At 39.9% G+C, this 25,668-nt stretch overlaps 1 long non-coding RNA gene and 1 pseudogene across 1 annotated transcript in view; one reads left to right on the top strand and one right to left on the bottom strand.

Annotated features, from left to right (window-relative positions):
* Positions 1 to 25,668, top strand: part of LOC143643152 (uncharacterized) — a 221,236-nt gene that overhangs the window by 32,900 nt on the left and 162,668 nt on the right. Inside the window, exon 2 of the long non-coding RNA XR_013156158.1 lies at positions 4,094 to 4,234. This is a non-coding gene — a long non-coding RNA (uncharacterized LOC143643152). The remainder of the gene's footprint in view (positions 1 to 4,093; positions 4,235 to 25,668) is intronic.
* LOC143643820 (protein MCM10 homolog pseudogene) lies at positions 2,247 to 3,849 on the bottom strand (annotated as a pseudogene).

Raw genomic sequence — 25,668 nt, 5'->3', positions numbered from 1 at the left:
AACCCAAGGTTCAGTGTCTGTGGCACCTTCTCGAGCTTTCAGTAAAGCCATTGAAGACCAAGCTCATCTCAAGGCTGATTCCTGTGCAGATATCCAAGACTGTTATTCCTGTTGATGCTGTTACTACTTCTGAGGCCATGTCACACACTGCATGAGGTATTTTTGCATACTTCATCATATTTAGTCAACATGATGAAGATGGGAAGTAGGTATAATTATCACCATTTAACAGATGATGTACTTCATAGAAAAGTTATGTATCTTGCCCAAAAGCATGCAATTAGGATTTTTTTCTTTTGAAATCCAATGCACACACATTTTATTCCCAGCTCTTTAAAATTTTAATCAATCATGACTCCTATAAAATGTTGCATTCCTAACATAATACCATCTTGGGGGAAAACCTAATCTATTTCTAGCAGTGTTTAAATCCCAAAACAACAATCCTACCAATTTGCCAATCTTTAAGTAGTAGCAGTACTTGCTTGGATTAAGTGATATTTGAAAATCAGTTTGCCCAAGCAGAGGAATCTCCTAGAAATTTTTTTTGTTGATAATTTGTATGGGGTTTGACCTATAATTTCTCATATTTATAATATGGTGTTTGCAAATCCCACACTCTAAGGGATTCTGTCTTTATAGCCCATTTTTGTTTTTCAGTTATGCTTCAAAGCTTCAATATAAAATTTTGTATTATTTTGGTTAGACATTTCAAAGTTTGTTTAAACTATACAAATAAAGCCATAATTAAAACTGATGATATTTTAAGTATTTCCATCACAGAGTTCTACTATATTATAAGAGTAGACAATCCATTATAATATATATAAAGAATCGAAATGCAAATTGTTTTATTGATTTCAAAGAGCAAATATGAGAGAACAGTAGACCAGAAAGAAGGTACCTGACTTTTTTTTTTTTTTTTACATGGGCAGGCACTGGGAATCGAACCCGGGTCCTCTGACATGGCAGGCAAGCATTCTTGCCTGCTGAGCCACCGTGGCCCACCCAGTACCTGACTTTTAATATCAGTATATCAAGGCCATGTGAAGGGCAATAGCCATAATTATATAAAGGGAAAAATTATAATATTTATAGAATTTGAGCACTGAACGATCATTTAATCTAATGTTCCCAATTTTACAGATAAGGAAGAAGCCTAGAAAAGCAACCTAATTGGAATAAGAGTCAAGCTAAATTATTTCTTTTGCCTCTGGGTGTCCATATAAACACTAGGTACTTAGCCTGAGAAAGAAGTGACACAGCACACCTTAATCCTGAGATACAGATACAGAGCTCTCAATTTATCTTCCAGTTGGTGGGTGTTCTAGTTTGCTAGCTGCTGGAATGCAATATACCAGAAACGGAATGGCTTTTAACAAGGGGAATTTAATAAGTTGCAAGTTTACAGTTCTAAGGCCGAGAAAATGTCCCCATTGCAACAAGTCTATAGTAATGTCCAATCAAAGGCATCCAGGGAAAGATACCTTGGTTCAAGAAGGCCGATGAAGTTCAGGGTTTCTCTCTCATCTGGAAAGGCACATGGTGAACACAGTCAGGGCTCCTCTCTCAGCTGGAAGGGCACATGGCAAATACAGCATCATCTGCTAGCTTTCTCTCCTGGCTTCCTATTTCATGAAGCTCCCCGGGAGTCACTTTCCTTCTTCATCTCCAAAGGTTGCTGGCTCTTGGACTCTGCATCGTGGTGCTGCAGCATTCTCTGCTCTCTCTGAGTCTCTGCGAATCTCTCATTCTTCTTTTATAGGACTTCAGAAACTAATCAAGACCCACTCAAATGGGTGGAGACATGTCATCCCCTAATCCAGTTTAACAACCATTCTTAACTAAATCACATCAACCAGGGAGATGATCTCATTACAGTTTCAAATATACAGTATTGAATAAGGATTATTTTACCTTTTAGAAATGGGATTTATATCAAAACATGGCTTTTCTTAGGGGGCATGCTTCCTTTCAAACCAGCACAGTGGGTAAAAAAAATTTGTGTCAGTGTTCTAAACCAGGATCAGGAGAAACGGGAAAGACAACCATTATATTGATTTTCTACTTCAATATCAAGGTCAATTTGGTGTTGCCAAACCAACACAATAGAGGGAAGTTGAGTAGGCAAAGCTTCTTTGTTTCCATTGTGTCAGTCAGAAACACGGGCAGTGCAGAGCCAATGCCTTGCTTTCCCAGAGCCACAAGAGATAAGGGAGGTGGCTGGGACATGGTTGCAGTTAGGGTTACTTCAGGCTATACAGAAATTTGGCATGCTCCTCTCCTCTTGGTAACAGGGTTTCTCCTCCTATCTTTGGACCTTTCTTATTCTTTAGCATTCCATCCTGTTCCCATTTGAAGAGGCCACAATTACTGCAACACTTTCAAGGGAGATACTTTTGTTCCCACAGGGACACTTGAAAACCCCCTTGATGGCATCGTGCCAGTGGTAGTTACGTTGCTCAGCCACGTAGGTCTCCGAGGGCTTGAAAAGGGTGTAGGCATATGCCTCACATGTCACAACCCAGTATTTCACTTCTCAGATGTTTTTCATCTTTTCTTCCATTTGCTCTTTTTTTCACCAATGGCTCAAAATACCATTCCTGCAGCTCAACCTCAGCCTCTTTCAGGATCCCTGTGTGCTTAGATTTTACTTTGAAAATTTTCTGAAATTCCTCAGATTCCAGGTAGGCAAGCTCTGATCTCCTTTTCTTCTTGGCAGGTTCCAATTCATCCTCAGCTTGAGGAGAAAATGTGTTGTTCTTTTCTACTGGGTCCTTCACTTCCAGGACATCCTGAGGGTCCACTTGCTTCCTTTTAATGCTATATGGGTCTGTCTTTGTAAGAATTTGTCCTTTGCTCCTTAATTTAGTTATAGCAGTTGACTTTTTGGCTTCTGCCAAAGTACTCAGTTTTGGTCATGGTGGCGGTGACACATCAAAGAAGAGAACATCCTCTCCTTCAGAGTAGCCTTGTCCAAACTTGGGTATCTGTGTGGCTGGGCCTCCGCCAGTCTGGAGAATTTGGGACTTACTGGTGGGGGCTAAGAAATAGGCTGTAGAGAGGAAGATGGCACAGCTTGGCTCTTGACTTTACTTGAGCTTTGGAGAAATTGTTTCTGTATTTCTTCTGATTTCTTTTTTCTCATCTCCAATATCTGCTGCTTCTTTTGCTTCAAGAGGGCCAATGCTGAGAGAGACTGGATGGCAGGATTAGGGGTCCCCAAGACTCCTGTGGTCTCGGCTTTAGCTAAATGGTGTTTTAGGTTTCTGGCTCCAAATGTAATGAAGTCTACCAATTCTTGGAACTCCTCAGAACAAGACAAGATCTTCGGTGGTATTCCGAGTTTTGTTGTGGTTCCAGGATAATTTGGTTTATGCCCTTAACAACCAGATTGGATTCACCTTGTAACTCTTGGTTAGTTTTCTCTTGACTGGGGACAGGAGCAGGAGGAGCCCTATTTTTAGCTGACTACAAAGTAGGAACTTCCTTATCTATCAAATTCCCCAGATCTCCACAGACAGTATTCAGATTTTCCTTTTGGTCTTCAGTTGTTTCCACTTCTATATCATCAGCCTCCTCCATGTAAGATTCACCATCTCCATCAGCATCAAAGAGCTCATCAAATTTGTCAATTTTGCCATCTTCCTGGGTCAAGAAACTACTTTCTTCTGAATTCCACCTCAAGGCTGACTCATTCTCTTCAAGCAGTGCAGTCAGCAAAGACAGATCATCTTCCTCCAATCCATGATGTCAGAAGAGCAGGTGGAACAGGAAGCTTCGGAGGAGGATCTGGTGCCCAGGTGTTGAGTAATGCAGAATCTTTGCTGGCTCCAGCCCTCCTTCCATTTTCCCAGCCAAAACCCCTACAACTAGGAATTGAATCAGGGTTTGAAGTCAGGATTTAAACTCAGGCCTATTTCATTCCTAGTCTATTAATTTCAATTTATAACCATTATCAAACTCTAGACTACGTGAGGCAAGATCTGTGTCATATAATTATTTATTCCTATGATGCCTTATATATAACAGGTAATTAGTACATATGTTTTTGACAAATGAGTGGATAAATAACAATGTCCTGTTTTTATAGATTATGGGTTAAATTGAGAAAATCTGGAAGACTCTTAGAAAGTAACTAAGAAGACTCTTGGAAAGAAACTCTGAAAAGACTAAAGTTGAGAACTGTGTGGAGGTCTTGGCCTGAATTAAACTTCAAAGTCAGCATACAGAGGTAAGGAGGATATTTGGGAACATTGAGTGATTTATGCATACTCAAGAAGCTTCCTCATGAGAACAAGAACAGATAGTGTTTCCCAAAGTGTGTTCCAGAGACCCTTAGACCCAAGAAACACTATCATGCAAGATACTTCTCATAGTTAAATAATTTGGGATAAACTATATAGTATTTCTCCTTGTGGTATATGTTAGTACACTGAAGGCTGAGCATTCTTACAATTGAAATAAAAGGAGACAACAAACAATTACAAAGCTTCTTTTACCAGTATTTCCAAACATTAAATTTCACTTGTATCTTCTATCATTCTCATATTTATAAAAAAAGAACCAGCGGTTATCAAAGTCCACTGAAGAATGGGAAAAAGGAAATAGGGTAATAATTTGTTTTTTTTCCCTCCTTTTTCATGCTTTCTTATTCAGTATGTGTATAATTTTCTATTTGGTGATGGGGTTGGTTTCCTAGTCTATATCGTATATTCCTTCAGTGGATATTTACCAAATACCTATGAAGCACAAAGCAGGGTGGTATACTAAGTTAATAGGGCTTTGCTTTCTCTCAGCTTCATGAGAAAGGGAAAAGCAAGAGGTTGGAGAGAGAGGTGTGCTGGGGTATTGGGGATCATGGGAAGTTAAGATGCCCCTATTGTTTCCAGCCTTCAAAAGTTATTAATGCTGAAATAACAATGGTCTAAGCTTCTATGCTACTGCCATAAAGGAGTTCAGTATTTCATTAGGTTTTCCTCCTTACTTAATTTTTGGGGATCCTTAAGGAAGCTTTCTTCGTTTCCCACATACTCCCATTCTAGCCTGGCACTGGCTCTGAATGATGCTCTGCTTCTGCTACTCTCTCCTTGAAATCTTGTAATTGCTTCTCTGGGTTTTGTCTTTCTGCTTCTTCCCAAGGACAAATAAAAATTTTGGTTATAAGATAGCTTAAACCTAGATTTAGGAAAATAAATTTCTCTAATGCTTCGGGTCAATAATTCTGGTAGTTTTAATAAGTTTGCATGCCCAAATGGGATAGTTCACATTTCAGTCTGAAGCATATGCAATGTGGGGTGGTGGTGGTAGGTGTCAACCTCAGCTGTGGTTCATCAGAATGTTCCTTTCCAGAAATAAAGGGCAGGCTGCATCCTAAAACTTTCAACTTGGAAAACTTAAGATCTGGTCCCTACCAGGTGGCCCATCACATATAGAGGATGTGATGTAGACTTTTTGGATCAATTTATGCAATTCCCGGATTATGCATATATATCAGAAACAGGAATGAAAAGCTTGGCCAAGCTGGATACAAATATATACTGAAAGAGCAGTTCAATGAATCCTTGGTAGAAAAACTGCAATGTATTTATTTTTGGTGATTGGACTTTTTAACCTGAAGGAGATATGAAGAGGGAAAGAGATTATAGATGATTGTGAATATATATATTATAAACAAAAATATTGGAGGTAGAATTTTCTCTCCTCTTGGGAGACCAGTGCATAGGTAAGTTGACTGTCTTGTCCTGGTGTGCCAGTTTGAAAGTGCTCTGTACCCCAGAAAAGACATGCTCTCTAATCCTCACTCAATATTGATGGGTGGGATATTTTTGATTGTTTCCATGGAGATGTGACCAATCAAATTGTAGGTGGTGATTTTGATTAGATGGTTTCCATGGAGATGCATCTCCACCCATTCAAGGTGGGGTTACTTACTGCAGCCCTTGAAGAAGGAACCATTTTGGAATGTGCTGACAGAGCTCACACAGCCTGAGACCTTTGGAGATGCAGAAGTAAAATGCCCCCAGGGAGGCATTATGAAATGAGGAGAGAAAGCTAGCAGATGTCACCATGTGCCCTCTCAGCTAAGAGAGAAACCCTGAACTTCATAGGCCCTTTCTTTGGAGTCCATTTCTCTGGGTGTCTTACTTTGGGCATTTTCATGGCCTTAGAACTGTAAACTTGCAACTTAATAAATTCCCTTTTTAAAAGTTGCTCCATTTCTGGTATATTGCATTCTGGCAGCTTACAAACTAAAATACCTGGATTCTTCTGAAAAACAGAGCCTGATCTGAGGGTTTTGTGAAGGTAATTATTTTAAGAAGTAATCCGAATGAACAGGAGTGGGAGATGAGGAGACTGAACGGGGAAAGAAGGAAGGCCAGGAATATGTTATTGAGTTTGTTAATGCTGTGGGCAACCGGGGCTTGGCCTGGCTCAGGGAAGTCCTCTCTGAAATATAGAAGGTAGTTTAGAATTTTCTGTGTATTTACTTGTTGGCTCCTGTCTCCATAATCAAAGGTTGCCCATCAGCTATTAACTCTGTCAACCTTCCAGGCTTGCTCATATGTCAGATGACTGGTGAGCCTTGTGGGTGAAGAGAAGCCCCAGGGAGGAACAGGAGAGAAGCCAACTACTGTCAGGTAAAGCTGACATTCCTTTCCAGCCCATTCCATTTATTTATCATGTCACTTTCTGCCTGGTCTTTATCAAATGCAGCTTCGCAGTTCAAGGGTCAATTTCTCACAAAGCTACTGGCTTCCTAAGAAGCATGAACAATTTGGAGAGCAAACTAAAATCAGAGCAAGTGAGATGGCCCTTGCTAATGGCATTTTCCCTATTACATTTTTTTCTGGCTGCCATTTATTTAGTAGACTCTGTGCACCATACCCTGCACTAGACACTTTACATGGATTCTCTCTTTTGTTTAATCCTCATGAGATAGACACGACAATTGTTCCCATTTGAGCTTGTCAGCAGAAGCAGATGCTATGGCTCAGCTATTCCAATGTATCTGTTTCCAAACGACTGGGAAATTTAGACATTTGGTAAATATGAAGACAATAAGTGAAGATCTATTTTCACTTGAGCTTGGAAAAGGTCTAGCTATCCCCCTATTACTCTGTTTTACTATTCTTCTTGACCTATTTTTTATTACTTTGTCTATTTGTTTATCACTGATCTCCTACCGCTAGAATTTAAGCTCCCCTGGAGCTGTGACTTCATGTTTTGTTAGATTAATGTGGATAACATAGCAGGCAGTCAATAAATATTTACTATTGAATGGAAAAGGAAAGCTGAGCTTCCATTGATATAGATGCAATGAAGTTTGTCCTGTTTTAGAACTTTTTGATAACGGGTTGATAGACTCTGGAGCAGGTAAGTGACAAATTACAAAGTTCAGAGAGCAGAATAGGTTTCAATTGGAAGCTTCTAGAATATGAAGTCAGTGATGAGAAAATGCCAAGAAAAAGAATGAAAAGGAAAAAGATGGGAAAGGGTTTAGTCACAATTACCCCATTTATCAAATGTTTATTGGTATCTTATCTGTCCCGGTATATAATGGAGGGCACAGATGTTGAGATGCAATGTAAAAAATGTAGAGGAGAGACCAAAGGATGATCAGAAACTATGAAGAAATTTACAGGAAGAAAGAGGCTTGAAGAAGACCCTCTCTCTGAGGCATCTGTGTGAATGCTTTAGAGGATGTGCTGGGAAAAAAGATCGCAAGGCACTGCACACCAGAGAGACCTCAGGGTCAAAGAGAGCAAAGCTAATGTTTTCCACTGATTCGGGTTGCCAAGCATCATCCAGAAATGGACAGCTGCTTTGATAGCAAGATAAAATAGAGCAAAGTAAAAGTCATGTAAATATTATCTCCCTGAAGGTAAAATGTTGAAAGTGGCTAAATTTAGAAAATCTGTGGTTTAGTTTGCTAAAGTTGGTGAAATGCAATGTATATCAGAAATGGGTTTGCTTTTACAATGAGGATTTATTAACTTACAAGCTCGCAGTTCTGAGGTCATGAAAATGTCCTTACCAAGGCATCAACAGGTAATGCTTTCTTCCTGAAGACTGGCTACCAGCAATCTGGGGTTCCTCTCTCACATGGCAAGGCACATGGCTGGTGTCTGTTGGTCCTTCTCTCCTGAGTTTCATTGCTTTCAGCTTCTGGCTGCTTTTCCCTCAGCTTCTCTGAATTTCATCTCTTATAAAGGACTACAGTAGGAGGATAAAGACCTACCTGGGGCATGCTTCAACTGAAATAATCTAATCAAAAGGTCCCACCTACAATAGGTCTATACACACAGGAATGGATTAACCTTAAGAACATGATCTTTTCTGGGGTACATACTCCTTAAAACCATCATAATATGAGAGAAAAAAAGAAGCAAGACCAATAGGTTTGGGTTTGGGAGATGGTGTGGTTGGAAGTTGTATACTTAAGCCAGGAATGTGGCAGCTGAACTGAAACTCTTTGTTGAGTGAGTCACTGTTTTTCCCAACAAAGATAGACTCATCACACAGACCTTCAAAGGGTTAAAGGATTCCAAGGGTCCAGGAAAAATGTGCTTGCCCTTTCTTTGTTGTCTCAAAGCCCCTCTTACACTTGCCTATGGGCCTGAACTCCCTTAGTCTGTGGGGGCGGGGTTGCAACCTGGATCTGTGTTCTAGTTTGTTAGCTGCCAGAATGCAATGTACCAGAAATGAAATGGCTTTCTAAAAAGGGGAATTTAATAAGTTACAAGATTACACTTCTAAGGCCATGAAAATGTCCCAATTAAAGTTAGTCTATAGAAATGTCCAATCTAAGGCATCCAGGAAAAGACACCCTGATTCAAGAAGGCTGATAAAGTTCATAGTTTCTCTCTCATTTGGAAAGGCATATGGTAAACATGGCATCATCTGCCAGAGTTCCCTCCAGGCCTCTTGCTTCATGAAGCTTCCCCCAAGGGCAATCTCCTTATGCCATTCTGTTGTCCTTTTCTGCTCTCTCAGAATCTCCAAAGGTTGCTGGCTGGCGGACTCTGTGGTTCTCTTGGCCCTGTGGCTCTGCTTGGCTCTGCTGTTGCTTTCTCATCATTCTCAAAAAGCATTCTCTCCCAAAATGTCTCCTCTTTTATAGGATCTCCAAAGTAATAAAGACTCATGTAGAATGGATAGAGACATTCCTCCATCTAATCAAGTTTAGTACCCACAATTGATCGAGTCAAATCTCTGTGGAGATAACCCAATCAAATTTCCAACCTATAGTACTGAATAAGAATTAGAAGAAACCGTTGCTCCCACAAGATTGATTAGGATTAAAACATGGCTTTTCTAGGGTACATAAATTCTTTCAAATTGGCACAGTCTGGAAGTTGGAAACAGAGGAGACATCCTTGATTCCCACCCACCTATTGTTCCTTCCCTTTCTTTCTGTGACAGGACTATGAGGGGCTAAATTCCAGGCTGGCATTTCTGGCCTTTCTTGAAATTCTTTGTGTTGTTTAATAAATAACATCATAATTTACATAAATGATATGCCAAGCCTGGAACACGTAACCCAGGGAAGAAGTACATTTTATGCTTTCATTTCTTCTTTTATTTTTGCAAAAACTTGTTTCCATCCCTGCTCAGGCAGATACAAAGTCCCCTTGGTATGAAGGGGAGTATTCATTCCCCTTGAAAGCACTTTAGCTGGGTGGCTTGTTCCATGTGCTTGGCTGGTTGCAGAGGGCACCACTGTGGGAAGCACAATGGGGTGGTAAATCCAGGGCCTGGGCGAATGAGGTGCTCCAGCTCTCCGCGTTGCCTCCCCCAACAACTTCAGCCAAAGCCAGGTCTTCTTAGTCTAAAGTGCTGTTTTCTCCATAGATGACCCAATGCATGGAGCCTTGCCTGAATCAGGGATGCCCTGAATGGAGAGAGTACCTCTTGCCTGGAGGAAGTTAGATGTATTATTGTGCAGATTATGAAATCAATATTGTTTGTAGAATCATCATTCTCTTAGTCACTCAGGCTGGAAAAATTAAGCATTTTAAAAATTTCTCCCTTTCCTTTGTGCCTGATGTGAGGGTTTGAAGCTGTTATGTATCCCAGAAAATATCATGTTCTTAAAGCTAACCCATTCCTGTGGGTGTGGGTGGGACCTTTTCATTATGTTATTTCAGTTGAAATGTGCCCCAAGCGGGTCTTAATCTTCTCACTGGAGTCCTTTATAGAAGACAGAAGTTAAGAGAGACAGAAGACAGAGATAAAGACATAGACAATGAAAAAGAAAGCTACAGACAGAGATGAAGGAATCTGAAAACAATGAAACTAGCAGAAAAAGGAGAGATCAGCAGACCCTTCATGTGCCTTGCCATGTGACCGAGGAGTCCAGGATAATCGGTAGCCAGTCTGCAGGGAGAAAGCATAGCCTGTTGATGACGTTTTCATGGCCTCAGAACTGTAATCTTGTAAGTTAATAAATCCCCCTTGTGAAAGCCAATCCATTTCTGGTATATATACTGCATTTCAGCAACTTTAACAAACTTAAACACCTTACATAGAACCAGTCACCAAATCTGACATTCCCAAAACAATCCCTTTGTGTTGTCTCTATGGTGCAGTTCTCCATCCTTCTAAGTAGCAGAGAGGAAGGTGGAAAAGGACTTTGAGGAAAGACAACTCTGAGTATTTATTTTGGCTCTTCTGTGGGACTTGGGTAAGTTAAATTTCCTGTGCCTTGGGTTATTTTTATAAAACAGGGATGGTAACCATTCCTAGTCTGTAGGGCTTTTGTGGGGACTAAATGAAATAACATTTGTGACAAAGCAGGTATTGTTCCATTTTTTTAAAAAAAGGTATGGTGAGGGGGTGTGAGGGTAGTTCAGTGGTAGAATTCTCACCTGCCAAGCAGGAGACCTGGGTTCAATTCCTGGCCCATGCACTTCCCAAACAAACAAAGAAACCAACAAAAATGAACACACAACCAAACTAAAAAAGATAAGATGATTAGTAGAAAGAAGGTTATGCAACAAAATATTAATGATGTTTATATATCTGGGTGGTAGAATTTATAGACCCTTTAAAAATTTTCCTCTTTCTGCTTTTCTATATTTAAAAAAATTCTAATGGTTATGGATCATTTTTGTAACTACAAACTATGAACATTAATTTAATATTCCACCAAACCTTTCAGAGTCAGCTGAAATGATACTACTTTACTGAAAACTTTCTAGATCTTTCCATTGGCAGGAATCTCTAAATACATATTATCCTATGTAATTTACTGTTCCCATTTAAAGTTCTCAGCAACTCCATGGGCATTAACCTACATTTTAGCCTCAGCACATATGCATGTTGTTATGTCTATAGCTATAGATACGTCTATCTCTATATCTCTTTCCCAGTATCCAAGTTCCTGGGCTCTAAAAAGTGCTCAGGAAATGTACTTTATCTCACTGACAGTGCCTTAGTCATTGTGAGGAGGTTAGCTCTTCGGTCAGAATTGAGTGGGTAACTCCAAATGCCCCAGGACCTGTGCCTGAGTGTTAAGGAGAGAGGAGACAGAACTGTATCCAAAGAGGAAAGTAGTGGAAATGAATGGAAAGAGTGGCATTCATAAAAGCATCTCTGAAATGTAGGGGAGGAGCAAGGTGGCCCTTCTCTGGCAACTGGGGAGAAGGATTCTCCTCACCTCTGACAACATCACTGACATCCACCCGAGGATATGGAATGTGTGAGCACTTCCTGAGGACTCCCAGAACTAGCTGTGGGGATTTTTAAGGAAGCCTGGAGATTTGGGGAGATGGGGTAGAGGTGGGTAGAGCCTGAGCCATACTGGATATCCTGCTACTGTGGCACTCTTCTACCCTTGGCTAAGGTAATTCAAGAAAGAAGAGATGCAAATATATAATCTATCTATGTATCTATTTATCTATTGATCTGTATCTCTCCATCTATCATGTCTGTCTATCCATCCATCAATTCATCAGTCATCTATCTATCTATCTATCTATCCATCCATCCATCTATCTATATCTATCTATCTATCTATCTATCTATCTATCTATCTATCTATCTATCTATCTATCTATCTGTCTGTCTGTCTGTCTGTCTGTCTGTCTGTCTGTCTGTCTGTCTGTCTATCTATCTATCTATCTATCTATCTATCTATCTATCTATCTATCTATCTATCTATCTATCTATCTATCTATGTGTTTACAGAGTAAAGAGATGGCTTGAAAGAGAAAAAAGAAGAAATTCAGAAAAGATAATGATCCATTGAAAGAACAGATGCATCAACTGAGAAACAATATACAAATTAAACCCTAGATCTTTTTTTTTAATAAAAATAAAAAATACAAAAAATATATATAAAAAACAAACAAACAAACAAACAAAAAACTATAGCTCAGATGCAGCTTCATTCAGTGTTTTAACATAATTACATTACAATTAGGTAGTATTGTGCTGTCTATTTTTGAGTTTTTGTATCTAGTCCTGTTGCATAGTCTGTATCCCTTCAGCTCCAATTACCCATTATCTTACCCTGTTTCTAACTCCTGATGGTCTCTGTTACCAATGACATATTCCAAGTTTATTCTCTAATGTCAGTTCACATCAGTGGGACCATACAGTATTTGTCCTTTAGTTTTTGGCTAGTCTCACTCAGCATAATGTTCTCTAGGTCCATCCATGTTATTACATGCTTCATAAGTTTATTCTGTCTTAAAGCTGCATAATATTCCATCGTATGTATATACCACAGTTTGTTTAGCCACTCGTCTGTTGATGGACATTTTGGCTGTTTCCATCTCTTTGCAATTGTAAATAATGCTGCTATAAACATTGGTGTGCAAATGTCCGTTTGTGTCTTTGCCCTTATGTCCTTTGAGTAGATACCTAGCAATGGTATTGCTGGGTCATATGGCAATTCTATATTCAGTTTTTTGAGGAACCGCCAAACTGCCTTCCACAAATGGTTGCACCATTTGACATTCCCACCAACAGTGGATAAGTGTGCCTCTTTCTCCGCATCCTCTCCAGCACTTGTCATTTTCTGTTTTGTTGATAATGGCCATTCTGGTGGGTGTGAGATGATATCTCATTGTGGTTTTGATTTGCATTTCTCTAATGGCCAGGGACATTGAGCATCTCTTCATGTGCTTTTTGGCCATTTGTATTTCCTCTTCTGAGAGGTGTCTGTTCAAGTCTTTTTCCCATTTTGTAATTGGGTTGGCTGTCTTTTTGTTGTTGAGTTGAACAATGTCTTTATAAATTCTGGATACTAGACCTTTATCTGATATGTCACTTCCAAGTATCGTCTCCCATTGTGTAGGCTGTCTTTCTACTTTCTTGATGAAGTTCTTTGATGCACAAAAGTGTTTAATTTTGAGGAGCTCCCATGTATTTATTTCTTTCTTCAGTGCTCTTGCTTTAGGTTTAAGGTCCATAAAACTGCCTCCAATTGTAAGTTTCATAAAATATCTCCCTACATTTTCCTCTAACTGTTTTATGGTCTTAGGCCTAATGTTTAGATCTTTGATCCATTTTGAGTTAACTTTTGTATAGTGTGTGAGATACGGGTCCTCTTTCATTCTTTTGCATATGGATATCCAGTTCTCTAGGCACCATTTATTGAAGAGACTGTTCTGTCCCAGGTGAATTGGCTTGACTGCCTTATCAAAGATCAAATGTCCATAGATGAGAGGGTCTATATCTGAGCACTCTATTCGATTCCATTGGTCGATATATCTATCTTTATGCCAATACCATGCTGTGTTGACCACTGTGGCTTCATAATATGCCTTAAAGTCCGGCAGCTTGAGACCTCCAGCTTCATTTTTTTTCCTCAAGATACTTTTAGCAATTCGGGGCACCCTGCCCTTCCAGATAAATTTGCTTATTGGTTTTTCTATTTCTGAAAAATAAGTTGTTGGGATTTTGATTGGTATTGCATTGAATCTGTAAATCAATTTAGGTAGGATTGACATCTTAACTATATTTAGTCTTCCAATTCATGAACACGGTATGCCCTTCCATCTATTTAGGTCTTCTGTGATTTCTTTTAGCAGTTTTTTGTAGTTTTCTTTGTATAGGTCCTTTGTCTCTTTAGTTAAATTTATTCCTAAGTACTTTATTCCTTTAGTTGCAATTGTAAATGGAATTCATTTATTGATTTCCCCCTCAACTTGTTCATTGCTAGTGTATAGAAACGCTACAGATTTTTGAATGTTGATCTTGTAACCTGCTACTTTGCTGTACACATTTATTAGCTCTAGTAGTTTTGTTGTGGATTTTTCCAGGTTTTCAACATATAGTATCATATCGTCTGCAAACAGTGATAGTTTTACTTCTTCCTTTCCAATTTTGATGCCTTGTGTTTCTTTTTCTTGTCTAATTGCTCTGGCTAGAACTTCCAACACGATGTTGAATAATAGTGGTGATAATGAACATCCTTGTCTTGTTCCTGATCTTAGGGGGTAAGTTTTCAATTTTTCCCCATTGAGGATGATATTAGCTGTGGGTTTTTCATATATTCCCTCTATCATTTTAAGGAAATTCCCTTGTATTCCTATCCTTTGAAGTGTTTTCAGTAGAAAAGGATGTTGAATCTTGTCAAATGCCTTCTCTGCAACAATTGAGATGATCATGTGATTTTTCTGCTTTGATTTGTTGATATGGTGTATTACATTAATTGATTTTCTTATGTTGAACCATCCTTGCATACCTCGGATGAACTACTTGGTCATGATGTATAATTCTTTTAATGTGTTGCTGGATTCAATTTGCTAGAATTTTGTTGAGGATTTTTGCATCTATATTCATTAGAGAGATTGGTCTGTAGTTTTCTTTTTTTGTAATATCTTTAAACCCTAGATCTTAATATAGTGCATCTGGGCACTTATCTTAGGGCGGCTTGGTGAGACAAAATCCCAGGTAGCTCCCAGAGATTGGCAAACACTCTTGTGCAGTCACTGACCTCCTTTGCCTTGAGGGGTAAAGGTCAACTCCTACAAATTCTCTGGAATATTTGTCTCAGGAAGGAAATAATGTATAGGTGTATAGGGCTGGTAGATAGACCAACAGCAAATAAAAAATATTTTTCAGTACCTTTTTTGTGCATGAGAAAACATTCAGGATATACCTGGTAAGACCAGACAAAGAAGAATTAAAATTTTACAATATTTAAATAAAAATTGCAGATGGCAATTAGAAGGTGTCATTGATGACGTGGACAATAAAATATTTTTAGAGTGTCTTACAGATTTCATAACTCTTTTGCATATATTATTTCATCTGATCCTGTGATGATGCCGTGAGGCAGGGTAGAATATTCATAGTTTCATTTTACAGATGAGTAAACAGACTTGTTTACATGGAGAGTAAAGTGGTTTGCCCACAATAAGTAGCAAAGTGGGGATTTGAACCTAGGTCTTCATGACTCAAAATCCCTTGTTCTTGTTAGTAGCAGCACTTAAAATCTTATATCTTATTTTATATTTTCTAAGCAATTTATATAGTATATATTGTATATCATGGCTCACCAATCATTCTTTCAGAAAATCTGGGCTTTACTCTGATGGAAATAGAGTCTACTTTTCCCAAGAAGGGAATTTATATATTCATAGCCTATTTTTCTATTTATGATTTCCAATAAAGTTCATGGAGATATATTTTTTCAAGGACATTGTTGGGAATAGATTTATTGTGCTATCTTAGTTGTTATTTTGAAAACTCTGTGTCCACTTAGACATTTGCATCTCACTGATGACACCCCACCACCCCCATAAGTGGTTGAGACAACCAGGTTAGTGGTTCAGGGGGTGGTCCCGGAGCGTGCAGAAGGTTGGGTTGGTGGGCATGTAGGTACACTCCCAGGTTTTTCCTCCAAGGGAGGATATGTTGTCCTAGGTGCTGGGAATGTTGTTAATTGGCAGCCTTCAGCAATAGATCTCCTTGAGGGGCCTCAACCAATGTCATACCAAGCTGGGGGTGCCCCACATCCAAGGACTGATCAAAACAGAAGTATAAAAGCCCAGAGGTTTTGGCCAAGGGAGGTCAACTCTGATGGGCTATTTTAGTTCCAGAGCTCCCACAGGGTTGACTTGGGCCACCCAGCCTGTATCACAGCTTGACCTGCTCCTCTGCCCATTCCCACTAACTTCCTCTACCATTTGCAGGTGTTGATTCATAGACGTTCTTTTTTTATCATCCTGGACTGTAAACTCCTTCTAAGTCTACTTCCTAGAGAGCTCAAATTTCAACAGTTGGCTTTAGCTCTACTTTTCTTTGGAATAGGCAAACTTTTCTGTCAACAGCCACATAGTAAATATTTTAGGCATTGGGGTCCATACAGTCTCTTGCAAATATTCAACTTGACCTTTGTAGCTCAAGAGCAGCCATAGATAATATGTAAATGAATGAGCATGGCTATGTTCAAATAAAACTTTATTTACAAAATGTGTGGCAGGCTGGATTTGGCTAGTGGGTTTACTTTGTCCACCCCTGCTTTGGAGAATTACTGGTGCACGTCTTCATGCCAAAATTGAATAAGTTACAGAGCAGCTTATTATTGTGCATAGTGAGTGGTGAAGGTAAGAGGAAGCCAGTAAGGCATGGCCCTAATGGGGATAGTAGTCCACGAATCCATTTTCAATATATTTATTTATCATATATAACTAGAAGGCACTTTGAGAAGTTGTCCTCTGCCCTGGGCAGTTATTCCCTTCAGTCATGAGTTCATTAGCAATTTTGGCATCCCCTTCCCAGGATCTATGGAAATGGAGAAAGAAGACTTGAGGGAAAGAATGAAGGAAGGAAATGAACATTATTGAGCAATACTTGTGGGCCAAGGATTCTGCCAGGACCTTTACATATGTTATTTCACTTAATTCTCATAATACCTGTGGGTATTATCATTCCTATTTTACATATGAGGCGATAGAGTCTCAGAGAAGAAGAGAAATATGTCTTGATTTGCAAAGCTCATAAGCAGTGGAGTTGATTTCAAACTCAGGTCTGTCTGGCTCCAAAGCCCACACCCTCTTCTCCACCCCAAGCTGACCTGGCAGGCTTTTGGCCTGGGCTTGGAAATTGAAGTTGTTCTTTATAAACCCTGGTCATCTTTGCCTGACAGGAATTGGCACAGGCAGTTGGATCCAGGGCCAACTCTGGTGGCTCCATTCCTGGGGGTCCCTGGAGATGAATTTCAAGTCTTGCTGTTAGCCAGCCAGAGACTGTGGCATCTGATGAGCTGTGTGCCTGGCTGAGGGTGCTGGCTGTGATGCATTCGACTTTTCAGTGATTGGATTGGGCCCAGTAGTTAAATTGCTTACATCTCCACAGGTCTGAATTTGGGGGGTTCAGCCCTGCAAACCCTGCCACCTTCTTCTGTCAGCAGCTGTCATCACCCCCACCAGCCATTCTTTTGCAGCCTATTGTCAGGGGGACTAGCCAACTCGTTGGGAAGGTGAGGGAGGAAATTGAGAGGCTGGAGACTAGAGGGAATCACACCATCACTATTCTCTCTCACTGTGGGCCTGATGGAAATAACAGGGCTCGGGTAGCCTGGAGACCTAGCTGCAGCCCAGCTGCACGTAGCCTTGGGTAAGTCACCTAATGTCTCACCTGGTAAGAAGGGTAAATGTCATGCTTGCCTACACAGTGCACCTTTGAGGACCAATTCAAGTGAGGTATGAAAGAAGGGGCTGGGAAGAAGCATGGCTGAGTCCAGTGGTTCTCACATATTAGCATATATCAGAATCTCCTGGAGGACCTGTGAATACACAGATTTCTGGGCTGCCCTCAGACTGTCTAATTCAGTAGATCTAGGGTGAGGCCTGAGAATGTGAATTTCTAACAACAGCCTTACTTATCCTTCAAGGTGTGTTCCGAGTCTTGTTTCTATAAAACCTTCTTTAGGTGATGTAGCTTCAGCTCACCTCTCTCCTGTGACCTTTAAGCTGGAGTGTCACACAGTTGGTATCTTTATATCACAACTCCCTTGAAGAAAAGCAGCGGCTGCTGTCTGTTCCCTGGGGAAGGATACTGGAGCCATGTTCTGGTTCAAGGGCAGGGCATGGGGACTGAAGGTGTGGAGGGGAAGGAGTTGGCATGCCTTATAAGTATTTCTCATAAATGACTTGATTACATGCTTTCCTGTCTTGCACATGTGCTGGCCTTGTCTTTACAATCAAATAATACACTTTTTTCTCCTTTGAATCTTTTAAAAGAAAAAGAATTCCAAGTTTACAGGACAGTTGCAAAATAATACAAAACCCATACAGAGTACTCCAACATATTTCCAACCCCCTAGATACCCAAATCTACCAATTTGAACATTTGCTACATTTGCTTTATCTTTCTATATTTCCATCTATCACTATTTCTATCTATCTATCTATCTGTTTGTCTGTCTATCTAATCAGATTAATAAATATCTGTGTATATTTATCAATCTCCATCATCTACATTTATCTCTTTTATGCACATTTGAGAGTAGGTTTCATACATCATTTTCCTTGAACACATAATACTTCCATGTATATTTCTTAAGAACAAGGATATCCACTTATGTAACAATCTTAAGTGCACTTGTCAAGTTCAAGAAATTTACCATTGATAGGAATCTTATGATCTATCTTCCATTTTCTTCATGTGTTTCAAGAATCTTCTTTTGAGCCTTTTTCTCCTTATTTATTAGAGCCCATCTAGAATCACATGTAGTATTTAATTATTATCATCTCCTTAGTTGCTATTTGTTTTTTGTTGTTGTTGTTGTTTGTTTTTTTACATGGACAGGTACCGGGAATTGAACCCGGGTCCTCAGGCATGGCAGGCAAGCACTCTTGCCTGCTGAGCCACCATGGCCCACCCCTATTTGTTTTTTTAAATTGAAATGATATACTTTATGATGCCAGGAGCCGTGTCTTCTACTGGCATGCCTTCCTAGCTCTCATGGTCTGTATTCTGCACTATTCAGTTCTTTAGATGGGTACAATGGTGCCAGGTTGTGGCAGTGTCAGCAAGTATACTTTGTTAATAAAATAATAATTTTCAATACTGGAAGAACGTTTCCTCAAAATTTTGTGATTGTCACAAGATAATAGCTACAGACATGCTCCACTTTGAAATATAATCTGCATTATTATCCCTTTCTCTATCCCTTTCTGAAGACTGGCTAATCAACAAGCCAATAAATCAGGCCTGGATTTGTAGTGTGGTCAATTTCTGGGGTGAAAATGCTCTCACCTTGGCAGACCTTAAGCTTCCAATATGACAACCTTAGATGCAGAATTGGGAAGAGTTGTGTGTTTTAACGGTGTTTCCACTGAACAGTACAGTTGTAAATACCATCAAGACAAAAGATAATTGTGAAGTCACTAGTAAGTTGTGGGTTTTGAGTATTCATTATCTTTTTAAAAACTTTATTGTGGTAACATATATACATATATATATGAAACATAAAATTTTCCAATTTAATCATTTTTAAATGTATAACTCAATGACAGTTATTACATTTACAATGTTGTACTACCATTCCACCTTCCATTACTAAAACTTTTTCAACACCTCAAACAGAAACTCTGTACCAATTAAGTAATAGTTTCTCAATCATTTTTCTCCCAGACCCTGGTAAGCTCTAATCAATTCTATGAATTTGCTTATTCTAGATATTACATATAAGTGGAATGGTACAATATTTGTCTTTTTGTTTCTGGCTTATTTTACTGAACATAAGGTTTTCTAGGTTCATGTTTTATGGCTGAATATTCATTCCATGGTGTGGTTGTACCACAAGGGTAGGCTGTCTCCCTATCCTTGTTTTTAATATAATGTATGTGAGTCTAAATTTACAAATTTAATTATTAATAATGTCTGTGTTTAATAACCGGCTGGCACAATTTCTGAAATTTTAACAATTGGCTCTTGTAAGTTGTCTCTAGTTCATCATTGGATGGACTTGTATAAATCTGTGTAAATTAGGACTTTTTAATTGCAAGTTATAAAATTTCAACCTAAAGAGTGAGTCTCTTGCTTCATAAAATTTAAAATGTACAGAAGGGTAAGATAGGTCTGGCTTCCTATTCCCCTCTCTCAGCTTTCCTTTCCTCTGCAGGTTGTCAAGATGGCGGCTGTCACCTTGAGTCTCACTCTCCCAGGTCTGAGTTTGGCAGAAGAGGGGCTGGTGCTTGTCCTCATTGGCTCTGATTGTGTTTGAGCACACCCTTGAAACAGTCACAAAGGCAGGGGGGAAGGGATGCTCTGACTGGCCAGGCTCACTCTTGCAACTGGTTGCCCATTTCACCCCAATCATGGGAGTGAGCGTGGAGAGCAGGTGAAGAGTGGGAATTTCTCAGAGGAAATTCCTGACACAGTTGCTAGAAGAAGGAGAATGGATGCTGGACAGCAAATCAAACATCCATGGTAGGCTCTGTCTCTCTGGATGGCAGAAATAAAGTGTCCAGGGTCAGAGAGATCACATGCCCTGGTAGCCTTCCAGGAATGGGATCAGATCGCTTGTTTTGTACCTAAGGGGAAAAAGAGGAGAAGAAAGGATGGAAAGCATAAGGGCAGCCACAGTCTTAGTAGCTCCATGATTCAGGGCTTTGCCTTCTCTCAGGGAGCATGACAAGGTGTTTCTGGAATGTAGGACTGTGGAAATTTTATTCTCTGAATTTCAGGGTTCAAAATTTGGCTACTTAGGGAAGCAGCACATGCCCCAGGAATGGAATCTCTGAGAAAGAGTTTCCCCAGGAGTATCTTGCTGGGGTTCAGTGTGACCACGCCTCCCTTTCTCCACCTCTTAAGATACATCATCTTTAGGCCAAGAGAAGGTCATGTCCTTGATGGGTATGGAGTTGTACAGATATCCAGAAAGTGAAGTATGAGTTGGTGGGTCACAGGGCCAATATTTCTAACCAAGAAATGCCAAGAGAAGAGAGACGGAGGTGGGGTCAGCTATGGGCATGTTTCGATGCAGCGTTTTATGTAAACTTCTGAGGAAAGGGAGAGAAACTTTGACTTGAACCAGATGGTGGTTTATCTGTTCCAAATTAATGACTGGTTCCTCTGGGTCAGCCAGGGCCATGGGTAAAAGAGAGAATGCTAGGTTTCCTGTCCAGCAGCAATTCCAGAACCCTCCCCATCCCCAGAGGTCAATGAGACATTGACTTGGTGTTAGCCCTGTACTTTGGACTCCTTTTATGGAAGAGTAGGGGCAGGAAGAACCTACTATATGCATGTAGAATTTATTATATACTGAGAATGTATTGTACATACAGGGTACTTGCTAGATGCTTTCATACATACCATCTCAGTTGATTGCCTCAACTACTCCTTATGATAGCCAGTTATCCTTATTTTACAGAAGAGAAAACTGAAGCTCAAAGTGCAGGTTGCATAGCTGATAAGTGGCAGAGCTAGACCATAATCCTTACTTTCTGACTTCAATGGAAGCATCTACTTCCACCGTACAACTACGAACTGCAAGTGCTGTAATCATTATTAAACATGTATTATACATATAATTAACACTTGAGCTATCCTTGAGGGCAGGGCTGTGTCTTATTCACAGCCATCTACCCTGTGGCTAGTGATGAAAGAGGAAAAATACAATTTATTTAATTCCCACTTTAAAGATATGAAAACTGAGCCTCAGATGATTTAGACAACTTTTTCTGAGCTCTTGCTGTTGATGATTGTTATTTGAACCCATGTCTGTGTATTCAAAGTTGGCAGTATCATTAACTGGAATATCTTCCCCCTTGACCTCTCCTGGTGCTGCTCAGCTTTTGGATAGAGACTGAGCTGGTTGTGGGTGGAGGAGGGGGCAGCAGTGGGGTGGGATTCGCATCAGTCTGGACATCAGTTTGGGAGTTGAGAGAGAGGCCAAGAAGTAGACCAGTAAGCTGGATCCAGGCCTCTGTTCCTGTTTCAGTTAGACTAATCTGCTTTATTACTTGGGATTTTAAGATTTCTCTCATTTTTAAATTTCAAATCTGGGACTTTTTTTTGCCCTCAAGAGTAGATTTCATGTATGGAAAGTATTATGCAGAGGTGTCTTTTTTTTTTAAATTAGCATTTAATTTATTAAAGTATAAATATAAAAAATCTAACTCTACTTTAAGCTTTTAACTTCAGTGTACAAATCTTATTCATTCCTATGTTTGGCACATTTTGGCAATTATTTCTAAGAAGACATTTGATAATAATTGGCCCATTTATAGACCTAAACACCTTTAAACATTTTAAACTACATTTATGATTAAGATATTGACTATCAATCTAATTTTGAAAGTCTTTCAATACTTAACAAATACAACCTTCCCAACTTCTTAAGTAACTCTTATAAATTTAAAATAATTGCGAATATGGTGGTTTTTAAATACTCTTCTTTGTTCCAATATTGTAGGTAAATTTGGTAAGTTCAAACTTAAATATACAAGTCTAAACGAATTACTCAGTCACAGCATTTCAAATAAGAATTTTCAAGACAAATATATTTTATCAGTCCAAGTTCTCTTGAATACTACAAATTGTACTACTAGATACATACAGATTCCTTTTTAATGCAAAAACATTAACGCTCTACGTGGGTCCTCTTCAATACTTCTGTTTTTAATTTTAAATCTTCTCAGAGTTAAAAGATGCTTATCCATTAAGGAAATAATGAGTATTAAGGATATAATGATGTCATTCCAAGCAATCTGGGGAGAATCCAGAGATTTGACCTGGAATTTTAGCTTGATATTTTGTCAGCCTTATTTTACAGTCCACAGCAAAGCTTCATAATGTTTAGAGTGGCTAGTCTTGTTCCTGAGGCTGTACACACTGGCATGGCTGCATTGTAACACACTGGTGTCTGCCCTGTTTGCCGGGACTTTCAGCATAGGAGATGTTAAGAATTTAGAGCACCACCTGTGCTTATGTCCATTGTATGCTACTTAGTCCCATTCCAGGCTAATCCATGGAAGTTTGCAACCAGCTCTTATGCTACTTGACTTGATTGTGCTTTTATTTGTCTGGAGTATATTAATATCCTTTCCATCCAGCTCCAAAGACCTTTGACCTTAAATGGAATTCTATCTTCCTTCCTAATCGGTAGGACCTAACAACTCATAGTTATTAAATGGTATCCAGTTGCATTCTGCAAACCACACAGCCTCTAAGGGAAAACCTCTGGACAATTTTGCAAAGAGTTTTACTGTATAAGGTAATATTTGGAAACCACACTGGTGGACTCTTTAGGTTTAGAAGAAAGAACAGACTATTTGGGGTCATCTGCCTCGACCCAAGTGTTTTGTATATTATTTCATTTCGTTCTCTGACACCCCTTCAAAGTGTGTTCTTATCCCCATATTCAAATGAGAAAGCTGAGCTTCACAAAATTTTAAGTTTCTCGTGGCAAATAAATGGTGGAGCTGGGACTAGATTTTAAGATTGTTTGACTGCAGCATACCTGATCATTCCACTATGTGAGATCCCATAGTATTGAAGGATTCTTTACTGGTTCCTCTGAACAAGTGAAGACCCATCTCCTCACTTCTTCACTCTGCCCACCAAACTTTCTAGAATAAACCTTGTCTTTCCAGGAAACCACCAGCCTCAAAAGCACTGTCTGCTCCCTAGCCCCTTCCCCTCATAGTTCTGAAGCCACCAAAAATCTGGTTAAGACACCTCAAGATTTTTATTACAGCAGTATATCTGGGCAAGTAAACACAGGTGTTGAGTGTCCCAGGGTCTTCAGGGATTGCAAAGTTCAGCTCTATCTCCTTGGAAGTCCTGTTCTCCTTCAGCACCACCCCGGATGGCTTTGGTCTTCTCTCTCCAGGAGGAAGTTGAACAGTTCTAGGGCATGAGCACTTTCTGCCTCCTGATCTCCTTCACATTTCTTATCTGTTTGCCCAGGCAAAATCTGCTCCCACTGCCAAGTTCCAGGGTGGCTCATGGACTCACCCCTTCTTATGAGAGGAAATGGGAACCACAGGCTCTGAGTTGGGCATGGTGGGTCCATTTGCATCCCACAGGCCAGTGTGGTGCAGACTCTTACCCTGAAAGCTCACGCAAGAAGGAAGAAGAATGGTATTTGATGCTGGAAGCAGGATGCAGCCCTAGGCAGCCATTAGCCGCTAGACTGGAGCCACATCACAGAGGAATGTGGGTCAGGGAACAAGAGTCCTTGATACTTGTCTTTGTGCTATCTTTTACTAACTGTGGCTTAGAACCAAACTACATATTATGATATCTTCCCTGTTATTTAGAATTTTTATTTTATTCTTATTGAACATGTTCTTTTAGATTTATTTAGACATATACATTTAAAAAAGGATTGTTCTAGTATGCAATAAAGGAAATTATGAATGAAATAACTTGGTTAGGGTATTCCTAAGACTTCCTGACATTCAGAGTCTGACTTTTCTGAGTTACTTTTTAGTTCAGGCATCAGTCTGCACGTTCTCCAATACGATATCACCCTTATGAAGTAATGTGCTGGCATGTTGATGATATCACAGCAGGGAGAGACCCCAAATGCCCAAATCGTGCCTCATTCTCACCTCCCTATGGAGCCTTCTAAGATTGCTAAGGTGCTATACACCCATAGAACAATAGTTGAATGGGAATAAAATGATCTCTCAGCTCTTGGCATTGATAACTCTCATCAAACTGAGAACTCTAATCAAAGGCTGTTGGAGTCCATGTCCCTGGAAGCCTAAATGAACATTTCTGCTTTGGCTCTAAACCTCAATTTAGGACCAGCCTACTCAGGAGCAGATTAACGTGGAAAGCTGGGATGAGTGTGTGTGTGTGTGTGAGGTGGGCATATAAGAGGTGCAGAACTGTCCATTTTGCACCAGGAGACTAATTCTGCCTTGGGAAAGCTTGGAATCCTTTGGGTTTTCTGGCTTCATCATTGAAGAGAGAGCTAAGAACACCATAGATGACTACAGCGCTGGTTCCAATCCATCCTCCTGGCTGGCAAGGTTGCCAAAGGCCGGGCCGAGGACAACAGCTTGAGTCTCAATGTGGGGCCAGGTCAGACAGCCAAATGGAGAAGCCTGAAAGGGAGTCCGTGATTCAGTGGGGCTCCATTGTCTTCTGGAAGAAGAACTGCTGCTCAGCTTTAATAGCCACATTCATCCCACAGACAAAGGAACATTTGGTGAACTGGTTGGCCTCCTCCTCCCAGCCAGGACTTCGTTTATCACTTCACAGGATGTTGAACAGACAGAAGGTATTTAAACCTGGCTGGGCTGAGCCCAGTTTCTAGTGCCACCGAAGATAACCATGATTTCTTTCCTTTTCATTATGAGGACTAGGCAGGGAAGCGAGGATAGGGAGGTGTTAGGAATAGGCAGTGAGCTTTTGTCCGAAATTGAGAAAGGAATCAAACTTCAATTGCTAGTGACATTGAGGAACCTTAGCTATAGTTTCCTGCAGAGTGCCCAGAAATAGCTGAGAAACTGCTTAAGACAAGTTTAGGGCAATTCCTAGTCATCTGTTCTTATTCAGCAAGAAAAACGGATTGGGCACCCTGTAAGGTCAAAACAAACAAGCATGCAAAAAAGAATATGACTGTGTGTTAAAGTGGTTAAGATCATGGGCTCTGGAGCTGCAGAGATCTGTGTTTGAACTGTGGCCCTGCTCCTCATTCTGTGACATTGGGCTCTAAGCTCCCACCTTCAGGAAAAGATGCCC

The sequence above is a fragment of the Tamandua tetradactyla genome, chromosome 8, assembly GCF_023851605.1.
Source record: "Tamandua tetradactyla isolate mTamTet1 chromosome 8, mTamTet1.pri, whole genome shotgun sequence".
NCBI lineage: Eukaryota > Metazoa > Chordata > Mammalia > Pilosa > Myrmecophagidae > Tamandua > Tamandua tetradactyla.
The sequence above is the reverse complement of the archived record's forward strand: the minus strand, read 5'-3'. Positions and strand labels throughout refer to the sequence as shown.